The 15,002-nt window shown below is 39.7% G+C and overlaps 1 protein-coding gene across 2 annotated transcripts in view; it reads right to left on the bottom strand.

Moving 5' to 3' along the window:
• The window catches only part of PRKN (parkin RBR E3 ubiquitin protein ligase), a 1,415,352-nt gene that overhangs the window by 658,894 nt on the left and 741,456 nt on the right, over positions 1–15,002 (bottom strand). The gene's annotated exons all lie outside the window — the stretch shown is intronic.

Below are 15,002 nucleotides of genomic sequence, written 5' to 3'. Positions count from 1 at the left end.
AAAAAAAAAGAAAAATGAAAAATGAACATATTAAAAAATAGTTTTAACTTTGAAAAAGCAAGGTTGCTATTAGTCACTTTTCAATATTTAATGAAGGGCTGTGCCTTTAAAGAAATGTCACTGGTCTCAGGATACAGTGCAGTGAGTGGTCATGTTGAAATAACACACAGTAAAAGGTGTCTGGCAGAAATTTGACTATGTTTCATAAAGGCCATGGGATTCATTATTTCATGCTAAGAATTTAGAGAAATATTCACTAACAACAACAATACAAGCATAATAGCAGACACATTTCAGGCAAGAAATCAAAACTATTGAGAAAACTTCACTATCCCAGAGTATAATTTGATGGCATGACATATGTTTCTTGAGCTAGGGATAGGGGAAGTTTTGTGAATATATTTCTGGAAATGAAAACACATAATGAAAAACCAAGCTTAATGGGCAAGAGTTTTGCAGGGTCTCCAAGTCTAAACTTAATAGGTACCACTTAAACTGTTGATGGCAGAATCATCTATTAAGTTTTATAGCGGAGCTGAGTAAGAAATCAATCAACAAAATATTAGTAATCCATCTGCTCATCACAACAAATTCTGGCAGACAACATTATTACCTTAATGATATGATATTGGAAGGAAAAAAAATCAGGAAAATGGCTTAGCATCTCCCAAAGGCATGCAATATGGTTCCAAATCAATTTGAATTTATAGCTACCCTGAGTTCTCTATAATAACTTCATTCCAGAAACACTAAATTTTGAACACCTTTTTAAGAAGCCAGAATCAATACGCACCCAAAACAACCAGGTACTCTATTTACATGTCATTCTGATATAGCAGAATGAAAAGCTTTCAGATTCAACCCAAGTCTGAAAATTATAGCTGTGGATCTATTTTCACATGTCACCAGGGGAACATTTATAAGACCCCACACACTTAAGCAAGATACTAAAATAAGAAATGAAGTTCAACTGAGAAAACTAGTAAGGGAGATGAGGCATAACCGGCTTATCCAAAACCAAAAAATGGAATTCCTCCTGAGGGTAACCGGGAAAGCTGAGCTACAAAGTTTATCATGAAAATTCCTGTAAACTCTCAGGAGACTGTAGAAATCCAGAAATTAGAGAGATGTATGTATACGTGTATGAACATTTGACACCAAATAGTGACACACAGAAACATGGACTTGGAAGCAGAATGCCTGCTACTTGTCACTTCAGCCCCATGTCCCACCATTCTCCACCGGCTTCCCGCCCCACGTGCCCCAGGACACTGCCCTACATGAGCCCCTTATTGGTTTAGGTCAATCGGTAGCAGCTACAAAAGAAAACGGAGAAAGAGGTGATTATTCCTCAGGCCTCACTAAGTACACAAGCCGCAGCTGAGAAGAGAACAATGAAGCAAAATGGATCATGATCGGTGTGGATCTTACACAATCATTTGCCACCAGATAGAACCTGTGGCAGGAACTTAACAAAGTCTGGTGGTTAACAAACCACAGTAGAATCTGGAAAAGCTACGGCTATCACACCTCAGTTCATCAGTCTTCCTTGGATTTAAAATAAAATTCTGTATCTAACATTTCCCAATTTAAAATAAAAGGGAATAGACCACGAGAAAAGAAAAATACACCCTAGGAACATATTATATGAGAAAAAACACCATGGCCCCAGTGAATTAGATCTTGGCATTAGAATAGGAATATTATTTATTTAGCCTTACAAGATTTGAAGGGGATTTTAATAGCAAAGATAAAGTGGAGAAAAGTTTAACAATCTTTTAGAACCAAAGAAATCTGGATACCCTTGAAAGAGTTCTGTGAGTTCAGGAACAAAAACTATGTAAGAAGAATCATAAACAGGCAAGTTACAGCCAGGTGCAGTGGTTTATGCCTATAATACCTGCATTTTGGGAGGCCAAGGTGGGCAGATAACGAGGTCAGGAGTTTTAGACCAGCCTGGCTAACACAGTGAAACCCCTCTCTACTAAATATACAAAAATTAGCCGGGCGTGGTGGTGTGAGCCTGTAATCCCAGCTACTAGGGACGCTGAGGTAGAAGAATTGCTTGAACCCAGGAGGCAGATGCTACAGTGAGCCAAGAATGTGCCACTGCATTCCAGCCTGGGTGACAGAGCAAGACTCTGTCACAGGAAAAAAAAAAAAAAAAAAGAAAAGAAAGAAATGAGATACTACATTGTCTAGATTCAACCCTGGAAGTCAAATGGAAATGTGGATATAAAAATAGGGAAAAAATTGAAATCAAAGCATTGAATCCCCATAAGAACACTCTACAAAAATTATCACATTGCATAAGCTAAGGAAACGTGGCAATTTCAGCAAAATGAAAAAACAAAAAAACAAAAAAGCCCACAAACCACAACCATCAGAACCAGTATTCTTCAATATCTTACGGCAAAAAAGGAGGTAAAAAGATGATGCCATTTCCCAAAGAAGGAAACCTGAAGCTCGGACACAGACTCAGAGGACTTACGTGACCTTTGTTTGCACACTAAAGATAAAAATCGCTCTTCACAGGCACACCGGCTGTGTGCAGTGAAATAAAAGTCTTCTTGCACCTGGAAAGGGTGCCTCACGCCTGTTTTCCCAGCACTTTGGGAGGCTGAGGTGAGCGGATCACTTGAGGTCAGGAGTTTGAGACCAGCCTGGCCAACATGGTGAAACCCCATCTCTACTAAAAATACAAAGCTTAGGTGGGTGTGGTGGCCGGCACCTGTAATCCCAGCTACTCCAGAGCCCGAGGCATGAGAATTGCCTGAACCTGGAGGCAAAGGCTGCAGTGAGTCGAGACTGCGCCACTGCACTCCAGCCTGGGTAACAGAGCAAGAATCTGTCTCAAAAAGAAAAAAAAGTCTTCTTGTTCATGACAAGGTGTACTTACAAAAGGTTGTTTATAATACCTGCATGCTAACTTCACATACACGTGGAGTTCCTATTTACTGAAACAAAAAAAAAATTTAGAGGAAGCGAATGGGCATTTTAGAAACAGGAATAAATGTCTCCTGTTTGCCTTTGCTGCAGATGTCACCTCCTTTGCCTTGTACCAGCACAGGGAGACCCCTCACGGAGTCAATCAATTTGCTTTGGAACAAGTTTCTGATCTGTAAAAACACGAAAACTCTCCAGACTGATTTTAAGATTGGTTTGATATTTTTATTTTCTATTTTACTTTGTTCTCCAGTGCTGTAACTGACAGATAACTAAAATAACTGTCTTTATTGTTACAGCAAAAACCTAACAGCTGTGTTTGTTTTATAGGGCATATTTAAAAATCTGTGTTTCAGAGGGTCACTCTGGGCTAATGACCTTTCTTTAAAAGTATACTTTTAAATTTTACAAAGTTCTGGGTACTCTAACCATAAGAAATAACTAAAAGTATATAAAGCTTTACAAAATAGCAACTATCAAATTATTTAACTTCTGCATATATAATTAGTTTTATTGACTAGGAAACTTGTACTACAAATGCTGTAAGAGCTTTATTCTGGAGAAATAAATGATAGGTAACAGGTTTAGGTAGATAGATATTTAGCCAGCTAGCTAGATGACAGATACAGATAGACTAAACTATACTACACTGTACTATGTCATATTTTAATGACATGCAAAATGCTTTACATGCATTGTTAAATACAGGGTCTTCAACGACTCTACCCTGTGGGTACCTTCCTTTGACCACGTAACCCTGAAGAGATGAGAAATAGTTTAACCATGGTGTCAGCGTTCATCTGATGACAAAGCCTGTATTTGTTTTCTTCTTCGGGAATTTTTAAATTTTGAAATAACGTCAGATGTGCAGAAAAGCTGCAAAAACTTTACAAAGCACTGTAATATATTCTTCAGCCTCCTCAAATTTTTTTTTTGCATTTAGTTTATCTTCTCCTTCTCTCAAACTTTCTATATGTACTTTATATCAAGAAAGTAAATTTAAAAAGAAAAGAAACTAAAACAAGTAAATGCAAAGTTAAATATATGCATATATACATATTTAACTATATATAATGTACTTTACATCTTTATATATATAATTACTTTTTCTAAACCATTTGAAAGTAAGTTTCAGATAGGATGGCCCTTTACCCCTAAACACTTCACTTTGTATTTCCTGAGAATAAAAGATTTACATAAATTTTTACACAATACTCAAAATCAGAAAATGCTGATAGAATGCTGTTACCTAATTGAGCAAATCTGATTCTTATTTGTAAATATCAGCAATGCCAAGCCCCCCAAATTGAACCCAGGACCACCTGCTGCATTTAGTTTTCATATACTTTTAGTTCCCTCTGATCTGGAACAGTCCCTCCACAGCTCTTTAGCAGCCTTGAGATTTTCTGTTGCATGTAGGCCAGGTTTTGTGAAGAATGTCCCTCAGTCTGGGTTTGTCTGATGTTTATAATGGGAGACACATGCTATTGTTTGTCCCAATAGTTCGGCTTTGAACATTTAGTTCAGGTGAGGTTCCTGACTTTTATTTTTATGTTGAATAAGTGTTTTCTGGGAGACAATGCTATGCAAATACTCTGCTGTTAATAAAACCTCTACTCACCAGGTTTTATCCACTGATAATCCCTGCTTGAATCAATTATTAGTATGCCAGTTGCCAAACTGTGATTTTTCTAAATGAATCAATCCTTCTACATGTGGAATTTTACAGAGATGAAGAGGCTTCTAACCATTTATAATTTGGTCATATACAGACCCAAGGATTCCTATGTTTTTTTACTGAGTTAACATCTATTGGTCATAATATCATTATTTATTTTGATACTCAATTCGCCTAGATTAGCCAATGGGAGCTCTCTGAAGTTAAATCCCATATCTTTTGAGTACGTCTCCACTGTTACCTGCATCCTTCTTCCTTTTCTGGTCTAAGAAAATGTTCCAGCCTCCTATTTTACTTTCCCTGCTCCAACCCCAGAATCAACTATTTCTCTAAGGAGCCCTAGTAATTTAAGTGGAGAAAATGTCTGGAAATTGAATGCTAGACATATTCATTCCTAGTGGGATATCACTGCTTCCAGATATTCTCAGAAGACAAAGCTAAGAAATGTGGGTGTTATACACAAAAATATCTTTATTTATGACAACCCCAAGTGCACAATGATAACTGATTCCAATAAAGGATCACAGTGTTTATTCTAGACTTTTCTTTTTTAGTATCTGTAGCTTCCTTCTGTGACGCTGATAAATCTGACTTTGGTTATCTCAATATTTGTTCAGTTTATAAAATTTAGAATACACAAAGTTATAGAAACGATGTCAGTCAGTGCAAAAACAAATCTATTTACTAAATTCATTTTTATATTGAGTTCTGACTTTATGCTAAAGGTATGTAGTAAATAATTCTGTGTGTAAAGTTATTCGGAAATTTCCTTTCCCCTTTCACTGTGCTATATTATTTTTTTGAAGTACTATTACTTTCATTTGTTTGCATTTATAATTGGTTTTAGTTTTGTTTTATTCTCTGCCCTTGCTGACTTTTTTTTTTTTTTTTAAGATAAAACATTAACGAGGTTCAGGCCAGACACAGCGGTTCATGCCTGTAATCCTAGCACTTTTGTGAGGCCGAGGTGGGTGGATTACCTGAGGTCAGGAATTCAAGACCAGCCTGGCCAACATGGCGAAACCCAGTCTCTACTAAAAATACAAAAAAAAAAAAAAAATTAGCTGGGCGTGGTGGCGGATGCCTGTAATCCCAGCTACTCCGGAGGCTGAGGCAGGAGAATCGCTTGGACCGGGGAGGTGGAGGTTGCAGTGAGCCTAGATCATGCCACTGCACTTCAGCCTGGGTGACAGAGCAAGAATCTGTCTCAAAATAAAATAAAACAAAAAGAAAAGGAAAAAAAACCATTAACAAGTTTCCAAAGGTCAAAGCTATACAAAAAGATTCGGGGAAGGGTCACTCTCCTAACCTGGGCCCCGGCTGGGCACGGCCACCCCTCTGACCTCCCACTCAGTTCCTACTCACCCCCTGTGCAAGGAATCGGTCTCACTTGTTTCTGGTTTCTTCTTCTCATTTCTTTGAGAAAAAACCAGCACACATGCATCCTTTCAGTGCGACTCCTGGTTAAGAGCCCATGTGTGATATTTCAGGCCTGAGTGTGGGCAGTTGAAGGGAGCTGCCCCCACACAGGACTCGGGGCACGGCCGGAGCACTGCGCAGTCAAGGTCTCAGAGCCCCTGGCCCGGCAGGCTTTTTCACCTACTCACGTGCTCCACACCCAGGTCTCCAGCTGAGGCCTTGGGCAAGGCCCTCTTCAGGCACCCCTGCAGGGGCCTCCTTCCGGGAGGAGGAGGGGAAGCCTCGAAGACATGTTTTCTCACTCTGACTCAGTCCACTCTGCGCTCTCTGCACCTGGCCACAGGGTCCATAAAAACTGCTGGAGCCTTTTGTTAAGGGCACCCGTGTCTGCAGGGGTCCACCTGACCTTTGACCGGTGCGCCATTCCACGGAGGAAACAGGAGCCGAAGGGAGGTGGGACTGACCACTCCCTATATACCACAGTGAGGGATCAAAGGTTTAACTCATTAAGGGCTTGTTACCTTAAATGGCTACTCTGACACCTGGCTCACCCTCCCAGCTGAGGGGAGCTCCTTACTCCACTCCACTCCCTCCCCTTCACTCCTGCAAATAAGATAACACAATACAGATCATCTTAGGTATTTTTTTCTTCAAACAGCAATGGCGTCCTTAAATTACTCCACCTCAATGTGTAGAGGTCTTTCTCATGCCTTTTTCCCAGCTGCATAGTACTCTACAGAACGGCTGTACTTTCCTGGTTTAGGCAACTCCTAGGTTGTGATATTTTGCAGTAACAACTACCTTCTGTATAATATATTGCTGAACGGTAACACGTTCACGTTGTAGAAAACACGAAATTTAAGACACATTATCTTAAGTAAACTTGCAGCATGATTTCACGAACAGGAACTTTTGTAATTGATCCTTTTAAAAACTAGAAGGCAACTGTTCAAAGTTATTGTCAAGTGTTTCCTCTAGTGAAGTGGTGGGGAAGGTTGCTCTGACGGTGAGTTCTGAAATGCTATGCTAACAAATCACTCAACTGTGGCAGTGGAGAAAAGGAACTCACGCAAGTACACCACTGAGCTTCATTCTTTTGGGAGAAAAAAGGCTTCTTTGAGATTACACGATTGGTTCTTTTTCCCCTCAATTGCAGCAACAAGTATATGGGCTAAGGATGATGACCAGAAGCTGGAGAAAAAGCGAGATACGTATCAAAGATAATTGCGAAGGGAGAAGCAGCACAGCAATCTCAGCTTTCAGTCGGAAGCGCAGAACCCACTCTGTTCAGGTCTGTAATATTCTCCCCTTCAGGGTCCAGTTTCAGCCACAGCCTAATTTTCAACAGGAATGGCGTTTGTAAGCTGGAGATTGTCAGCTGTGCTCTTGCTGCTGAAGCCTGTTTTCAATGCATTCCTCCTCCCTCCCTTCTCCCCGTTACCTTTCCCTGCTCACCCTTCTACTCTCTGAAATTGAAGCAAATTGCAATGTATTCTACAGCATTCCAGCTAGAAGAATGAGCGAGTTATTCAGATATAAAGAACATAATATAGGAAAGTCCTTGTCAGAGAAAATGGTAGGCTGAGAACTTTCAAATTTCTAGACTGAAAGTATGAATACTTATATGTTACAATCAATATATAAGGCTGAGGTCAGAAATCAAATGTAAATGACATATTCATGGAAAGTATCTACTTGCAGGGTAGAATATTCTTGGAGATAGAAATCAATTTGTTCCAAATTGACCGAAGTTCGTTTACACAAAACAGAACCTTTGTACAATAGAGCATAAACTGACAAGATAAGTATTCATTCTGAGACTCTAAAATGGAAAAGAACGGTTCAAAACTGCCAACACGAAGGTTTCCATCTGGCATTTCAAATTTACTGATATTTTATGAAAGTCAGTTTTATGTTATAGGGCAATTTTCTGCCAAACAAATAAAAGGTGGGACTAATTCTTGTTTAAAATAAAAAAACTGCATCCATAGCAAAGGTAACACATCTGTTGTCATTCCAACTTATTTTCTGTAAGCCACATTAATCATACATAGGAATCACATACATGAATCTAATTCAAATTAATAATAGATGCTTGAAAATACAGGCAGACTAGAAAATTACTGAGCATTTTTTCCATCACTCACTTTCCATACAGAAAACATAACTTGCCTTTGAGACCCCAGGCTGCCCCTTGGACAAAGCATCCTCTTTGAAAGGGGATAAAATGCTCCTCTCTTTCTTCTTGTCTTGATGGGTAGAGAGTGTGCAGGACTCCTAAGGTCCTCTGACTGTCCCTTGCCAACTCTCATCTCCCATCATAAGGAGAGGGAGGGCTCATATGATGGCCAGCATTGGGTTCTTTAGTTGGGCCATGTCTATTGATGGCAGGGCCAGCTAGAAGTGGGGTATTAGACGGTCATGCAAGTTACCCTGGAATGCTCTCCTCATGGCCGACCCATCCCTGCTGGTCAGTCAGCAGGAGCAAGCCTGAGATCACAATTTATATGTGGTGAGAGCCTGAAGGTTGTCTTTCCTCAAGCCCAAGCAGGCCACGTAGTCCTACCTCGCCTTTGCCAGGGAGATTTCACGGAGCTTTAGGCTCAGGACAGTGGCAATAAATTGGCCTGTGCTGCTCATCTCACAGAGTTCCTTCTGCATTTGATGCTTCAGGAACATGCAGTAACAAGAGGGGATGGGCAGGACGGATCCCTACCAAACACGCCAACCTTGCCCTCCAACATCTCACACCCATGGCTCTGAAATTCACACACTTCCGCTCAGTCAACTGTGTGTGTACAACTGAATACATACGCCTCCTTCCCGGGCCTGCTCAAATGGCCCCTTACTAACAAAGAGTTTGTCTTAAATATCTAAGATCATAGCATACAGTTTAATTTTTTGTGTTTTATATTTTGTGAAGCTAATTCCATTATTCTATGTGGCTTTATGAAAATGTTGAGAAATCTTTTGTAAATAGCTATTTTTAGAACTTCCATAGGGAGATAAATTTTATGGAGTCAGCTCCATAGAATGGTTAAGAGTCTGAACTTGGGATTCATCAGAACTGGTCTGAAATTCAGGTCTAGGAATCACTAGTAACGTAGCATTAAATGTTTGCTAAACAAGGCCTAGTTTACATGCAGGCACATACAATGAGGGAAATAACCCTTACCACATAGAAACTATGAGGGTTAAGTGGGATCCTATATGTGTACAGAAAGCACGTGGCATGGTGCCTTACAATATTAAATGCCCCATAAATCATATCCATCATTGTCATGTCATAAATATTGTTAAAAAAGTTCCAACTAAATGATAGAAAAATCACCACATTCAATGAGAATTTTAACCATTAAAACTATAACTGAATATTTTAAGAACGTTTAAAAAACCACGGATTGTTTTAAAATTTGATATGATCATTCTTCACGATAAATATAATTTTTCTCAGCAGAGGCTCAACAGTATTGGCTTTTGTATCTAATTAATTCAGATATTTTCTCCATTACAGTAAAAGATCCCCTTGGGAAAATCAAATCCATCACGTTCTGAAACATTGCCTGTCACAGCAAGGGACTATATTTAGGCTTTAAAATTTCATAGTTAACCTTTTCTGTCACTTAGTTTTTCTATTTCTTTTTTGCTTTCTATAAGACAAGCTGCATTCATCTTAAAATAAACCAATACCAAGCATGAAGAAAGAAACCCTGAGAGAGAGCCTCTGTTGTCCATCTTTGTCCTGCTGAGGTAGCTGGCTGTCTACACAACGAGCACCATGACCCTGCAGGAAAGATCTGGAACACAGATGAAGAACATAGGCCATAATAACCTTCAGACAGACGAAGTCAGACTCTTGAGGCTCAATAGCTGGTTTAAAACAAATGCACGAGTGCTTATATCATATTCTTGGGAAATGTGGTTAAAAGAAGATAAACTCGTGATGAGAGAAACCGTTTTTGAATTACTTGGAGTCTAAATTATGACATATTTTGGAAGAAAAGCATGTTTTTATTATTTTCAGTCTTTTATGGTAATAAAAATTAAGCTCCCATAATCTTAACAGATGTGTTTTAGGGTCTGCTTTAAAAGAGCAACATGAATGATTTACAATTAGTATAGAAAATTGTAATGTGCAAGCTGATGATTTCAAAGTGATTTATCACTTTGTGCAACTTTTTATAATAATCTCTAATTGTATTTATATACTTAAGATGCTGTTTTGTCCTCTCAAGAACAGAAACATATCTTGAGTATAGCTCTCTACCATTAAATAAATCCTACATGAGTGGCCTCTACAATAATGAAGTTACTATCTAATGACTTTATCTTATCTGAAACTCTAAGTTAAATATAAAATCTAGAGCACTACGCTTAGCAAGTCACCTGTCTTCATAGTGTTATTTCTCCATAATTTAGTCTTGGTGCACTAGCTGAATATCATATCATTCTTTGACTGTTACATCGCTACATTTAAATAACACCAGTTCTTCTTATGTAAAGCATCATACGCTTTCTTCTAGCAACTTTGGTGATCAACCAAACTTAGATGGTTTCTGACTCATGCAACATTACAGGAGGAGCTACCAAGGTATTTTCTTTCTAAGATCAGAGTAATAATCACTAGGGCTAAAATTCTACAACCAAATTTACATTTTTACAGAGAAAAAAATGAGCTACACAGAGACCAACAAGGTTATTTATCACTTAAACTTTAAGTGCTGAGTCTCACCCTAAATATCTTCCTCATTCAGCTTTCCACTGGGTCCCGGATGCGTGTGTGTTGAATAAGTAAATAATAAGTGATAGCCATTAGAGTGTCATTAGAACCTCCAGAACCGTGTAAGACATGGGCTAAGGAGCTGAAAGAATACTTTGAGGGGCACCGAAGTGTCTCCAACTCTGGCATGCCTCGATGCCTCCTCAGAGAGCTCAGAGATGGATTGAAAGGCACTGTTCAAAACAAGTCTCCCAGCAGTCTGCTATCTACAGATCATTGAAATGATATACTGCAATAACTTCCCCTGGAACGCTTATAGCTTATTGTGCTGATGTGTAATTAATCTGCTGAGCGGTGACAGGACCCAGCTGAAGAGTGCTTCTTTTAAGATCTGGCATGCCGATGAGCGCTTGGGGAGTCCTTGGTCCATGCGTTGTTAGCACAATAGACTACCACAAGCCTTTAATCTGTGATTCCACATATGCTAAATAACTTTATGTATTAAAAATCATGGCTGGGGATGGTGGCTCATGCCTGCAATCCCAGCACTTTGCGAGGGTGAGGCCGGCAGATCGCCTGAGGTCAGGAGTTGGAAACCAGCCTGGCTAACACAGTGAAACCCCATCCCTACTAAAAACACAAAAATTAGCCAGGCACGGTGGTGGGCACTTGTAATCCCAGTAACTCAGGAGGCTAAGGCAGGAGAATCACTTGAACCCTGGAGGCAGAGATTTCAGTGACCTGAGATCACAACATTGTACTCCAGCCTGGGACACCAGAGCAAAACCTCATAACAGAAAAACAAAAAACAAACAAACAAACAAAAAAATCACAAAGTGGTTTTGCCCAGCCTTGGTCCAATGTCAGCAGCACCTGTAAGTGCTTGTGCATTTGCAACCTGTGCTCAAGGTTGAGAGGATGGTGGGACAGCAGACTTTTCCTGTGGAGAGCAACTGTGTTCTTGTGGCTTGTTCAGACTTGGAGAGCTCATTACGCTTCGGCCCTGATGAGACCCCTGCATATCTGTGACTGCAGCGCACCTCTGACTTGCAGTAAACATGGACAGAATAGAGGGACAGCTTGGATGGGACTGGAGTCCATAGTGACAGCATGTTGACTAAGTGACCAATGAATTGAAAAGAAAAAAAAAAAACAGATAAAAGCAAAGAAAAATACAAATGATATCTGAAAAGGGCAAAATCCTCTTTAAAGATATAAATGTTTTTCTAGAGACTCTTTTCTACATAATACAGAAAACACTTGCATTTGACTATCAAAAAGTGGTTGATGAAGTGGGATATGGTTGATACGGTAAACATACTTATCTTGGTTGTTTACAATTTCAAGGTGGTTTATATGTAAGTAAACAAAGAAGTTCAAGCTGACGAACACGTTACTTGAGAAAAGCATTTCAAATAACGTCTTAAATTTTGAATTTGGGGATTTAACAGTTAATACGTAGTGGAATTTGGAAGTTGATCTTTTTTTCTCACATATAGGATTAATAAAGATTCTCCTCATATTTCTACATTTTAAAATTTAGGAATGGCATGACTAATAAGAATAGCTCTCTTTGAAATGATCAGTTTGCACATTACAATTTTCTATACTAATTGTAATGTACTTATCCTAATTGACAAGAAAGCAGATAATTAAAGTATCATATTAAAACCACACTTAAACAGATGATTAAAAATATGATGCTTTTTTAACAAAGGCTTTTGATTAATTAGTCAATACAAATTCAAGGTCATCCAGTCCCCACTCTGGTAGATGTCTAATGAAGACGAGAATCCTTTCCTCTGGCACTCTTTGATGTCCTGGCATTACAGGGAACATTTGATTTTTTTAGCCTTAAGCTTTTTCTTTTTATTATCTTTTAATTTCATCTTCATGAACTTCTTGAAGGCCCTTCATGACTGAAATACCCCCACATGCTCAGATAAGAAACATATTTCTCATTCGAAGTTTCTAGGATATTACTGTGTATACAAATCACCTGACGAATCTTGCTAGTAATATGCAGATTTTGATTCCTTACTTCTGGGATGGGTTGACAGCCGGCATTTCTTCTTTTTAAATTTTAGATTCAGGTGGTACATGTGCAGTTTTGTACATGAGTATATCGTGTAATGGTGAGGTTTGGGCTACCATTGAACCCATCACCCAAATAGTGAACATAGTGCCCAATAGGTAGTTTTTCAACCCTCAGCCCCTTCCTTCCCTCCCTACTTTAGAATTCCCCAGGGTCTAGTGTACCCAGCTTTATGGCCATATGTACCCATTGTTTAGTTCCCACTTATAAGTGAGAACATGCAAGTATTTGATTTTCTGTTTTTGCATTAATTCTTCTAGGATAATGGCCTGTCGCTGCATCCATGTTGCTGCAAAGGACAGGGTTTTGTTCTTTTTTTTCTTTTGGCTGCATGGTATTCCATGGTGTATATGCACATTTTCTTTATCCAATTTACCATTGATGGGTACTTAGGTTGATTTCATTACTTTGCTATTGTGAATAATGTTGCAATAAACATGAGTTTTGAGTTTTTGATAGAATGATTTCTTTCTTTCTTTATTTCCTTTTTTTGAGACAGAGTCTCACTCTGTTGCCCAGGTTGGAGTGCAGTGGCATGATCTCAGCTTGCTGCAACTTCTGCCTCCCAGGTTCAAGCAATCCTCCTGCCTTAGCCCTCCTAGTAGCTGGGATTACAGGCACGCACCACCAGGCCCAGCTAATTTTTATATTTTTAGTTGAGATGCGGTTTCACCATGCTGCCAGGCTGGACTTGAGCTCCTGATCTCAGGTGATCCACCCACCTCGGCCTCCCAAAGTGCTGGGATTACAGGCGTGAGCCACCATGCTCGGCCAATAGAATGATTTCTTTTCCTTTGAGCAGTTACCCAGCAGTGGGACTGCTAGGTTGAATGGGAGTTCTACTTTTAGTTCTTTGAGAAATCTCCAGAATGTTTCCATAGACATTGTGCTATCTTACATTCCCACCAACAGTGTATAAGCATTCCCTTTTCTCTACATCTGCACCAATATGTGTTATTTTTTGCTTTTTCATAATAGCCATTCTGATTGGTGTGAGCTGGTATCTGATGTGGTTTTGATTTGCATTTCTCTGATGATTGGAGATGTTCAGCATTCTTAAATATATTTGCTGGCTGCCTGTATGTCTTCTTTTGAGAAGTGTCTGTTCATGTCCTTTGTCCCCTTTTGATGGGTCTTTATTGTTGTTATTGTTGATTTAAGTTTCTTATAGATTCTGGATATTAGTCTTTTACCAGGTGCATACTTTGCAAGTATTCTCTTTCATTATGTAAGTTGTCAGTTTACTCTGTTGATTCTTTCTTTTGCTGTGCAGAAGCTCTTTAGTTTGTCAATTTTTGTTTTTGTTGTATTTGCTTTTGAAGATTTAGTAATAAATTCTTTGCCTAGGCCAATGTCCAGATGAGTTTTTCCTAGCTTTTCTTCTAGGATTTAATAAATCAATGCTTTATACATAAGTCTTTAACACATCGTAAGGTCAGTTTGGTCTACAGTGAGAGGTAGGGTTCCAGTTTCATTCGTTTGCATATGGCTAGCCAGTTCTCCCAGCAACAATTATTCAATAGGGTGTATTTTCTCCATTGCTTATTTTTGTCAACTTGCCAAAGATCCGTTGGTTGTAGGTGTGTGGCTTTATTTCCGGCTCTCTGCTTTGCTCCATTGACATATGTGTCTATTTTTGTACCAGTATTGAAACGGGAAAGGTTCCTGTGTCCCCCTCACAGGGCATGCGGTGGGAGAGTGGCTCACTTCTTCAGTGCTCTGCTGCTCAGACCTCTAAGGGAACAAACAGATGGGCAGGCTCTGGGGCTCTGACCCCAGGGCAGTCTTGGGGTGAATGTTTACAGCTCATGAGGCCCCAGTGGGCGAGTGTTTCAGGGCGCTCTCTTAGTTTACCTGTAGGCAGCTTGTGTTCACCAGCTCAACTCTCTACCTTGGTGCAAGGACCAGGGGATTTCTGTATCCAGGGTTTTTGCCTTGGTGTACCGGAAGAATCAGATCACGCGTTGGCTTGTTGAATGAGTGCAAAGTTTTATTGTGTGGAAGTATCTCCTAGCTGAAGGGGGAGCAAGAGAGGAGATGGTTTTCCCCTGGAGCCCAGCTGCTCAGTGGCCAGGGCTCTCCTCCGACTGCCCCAGCCAAACTCCACGTCGGTTGATGGCCTGCTGGTGTCTGTGGGTGTGCTC

This window comes from Cebus imitator, unplaced genomic scaffold, assembly GCF_001604975.1.
Source record: "Cebus imitator isolate Cc_AM_T3 unplaced genomic scaffold, Cebus_imitator-1.0 Scaffold6, whole genome shotgun sequence".
Lineage (NCBI taxonomy): Eukaryota > Metazoa > Chordata > Mammalia > Primates > Cebidae > Cebus > Cebus imitator.
Note: the sequence above shows the minus strand (reverse complement) of the source record. Positions and strands in the feature narration are given on the sequence as shown.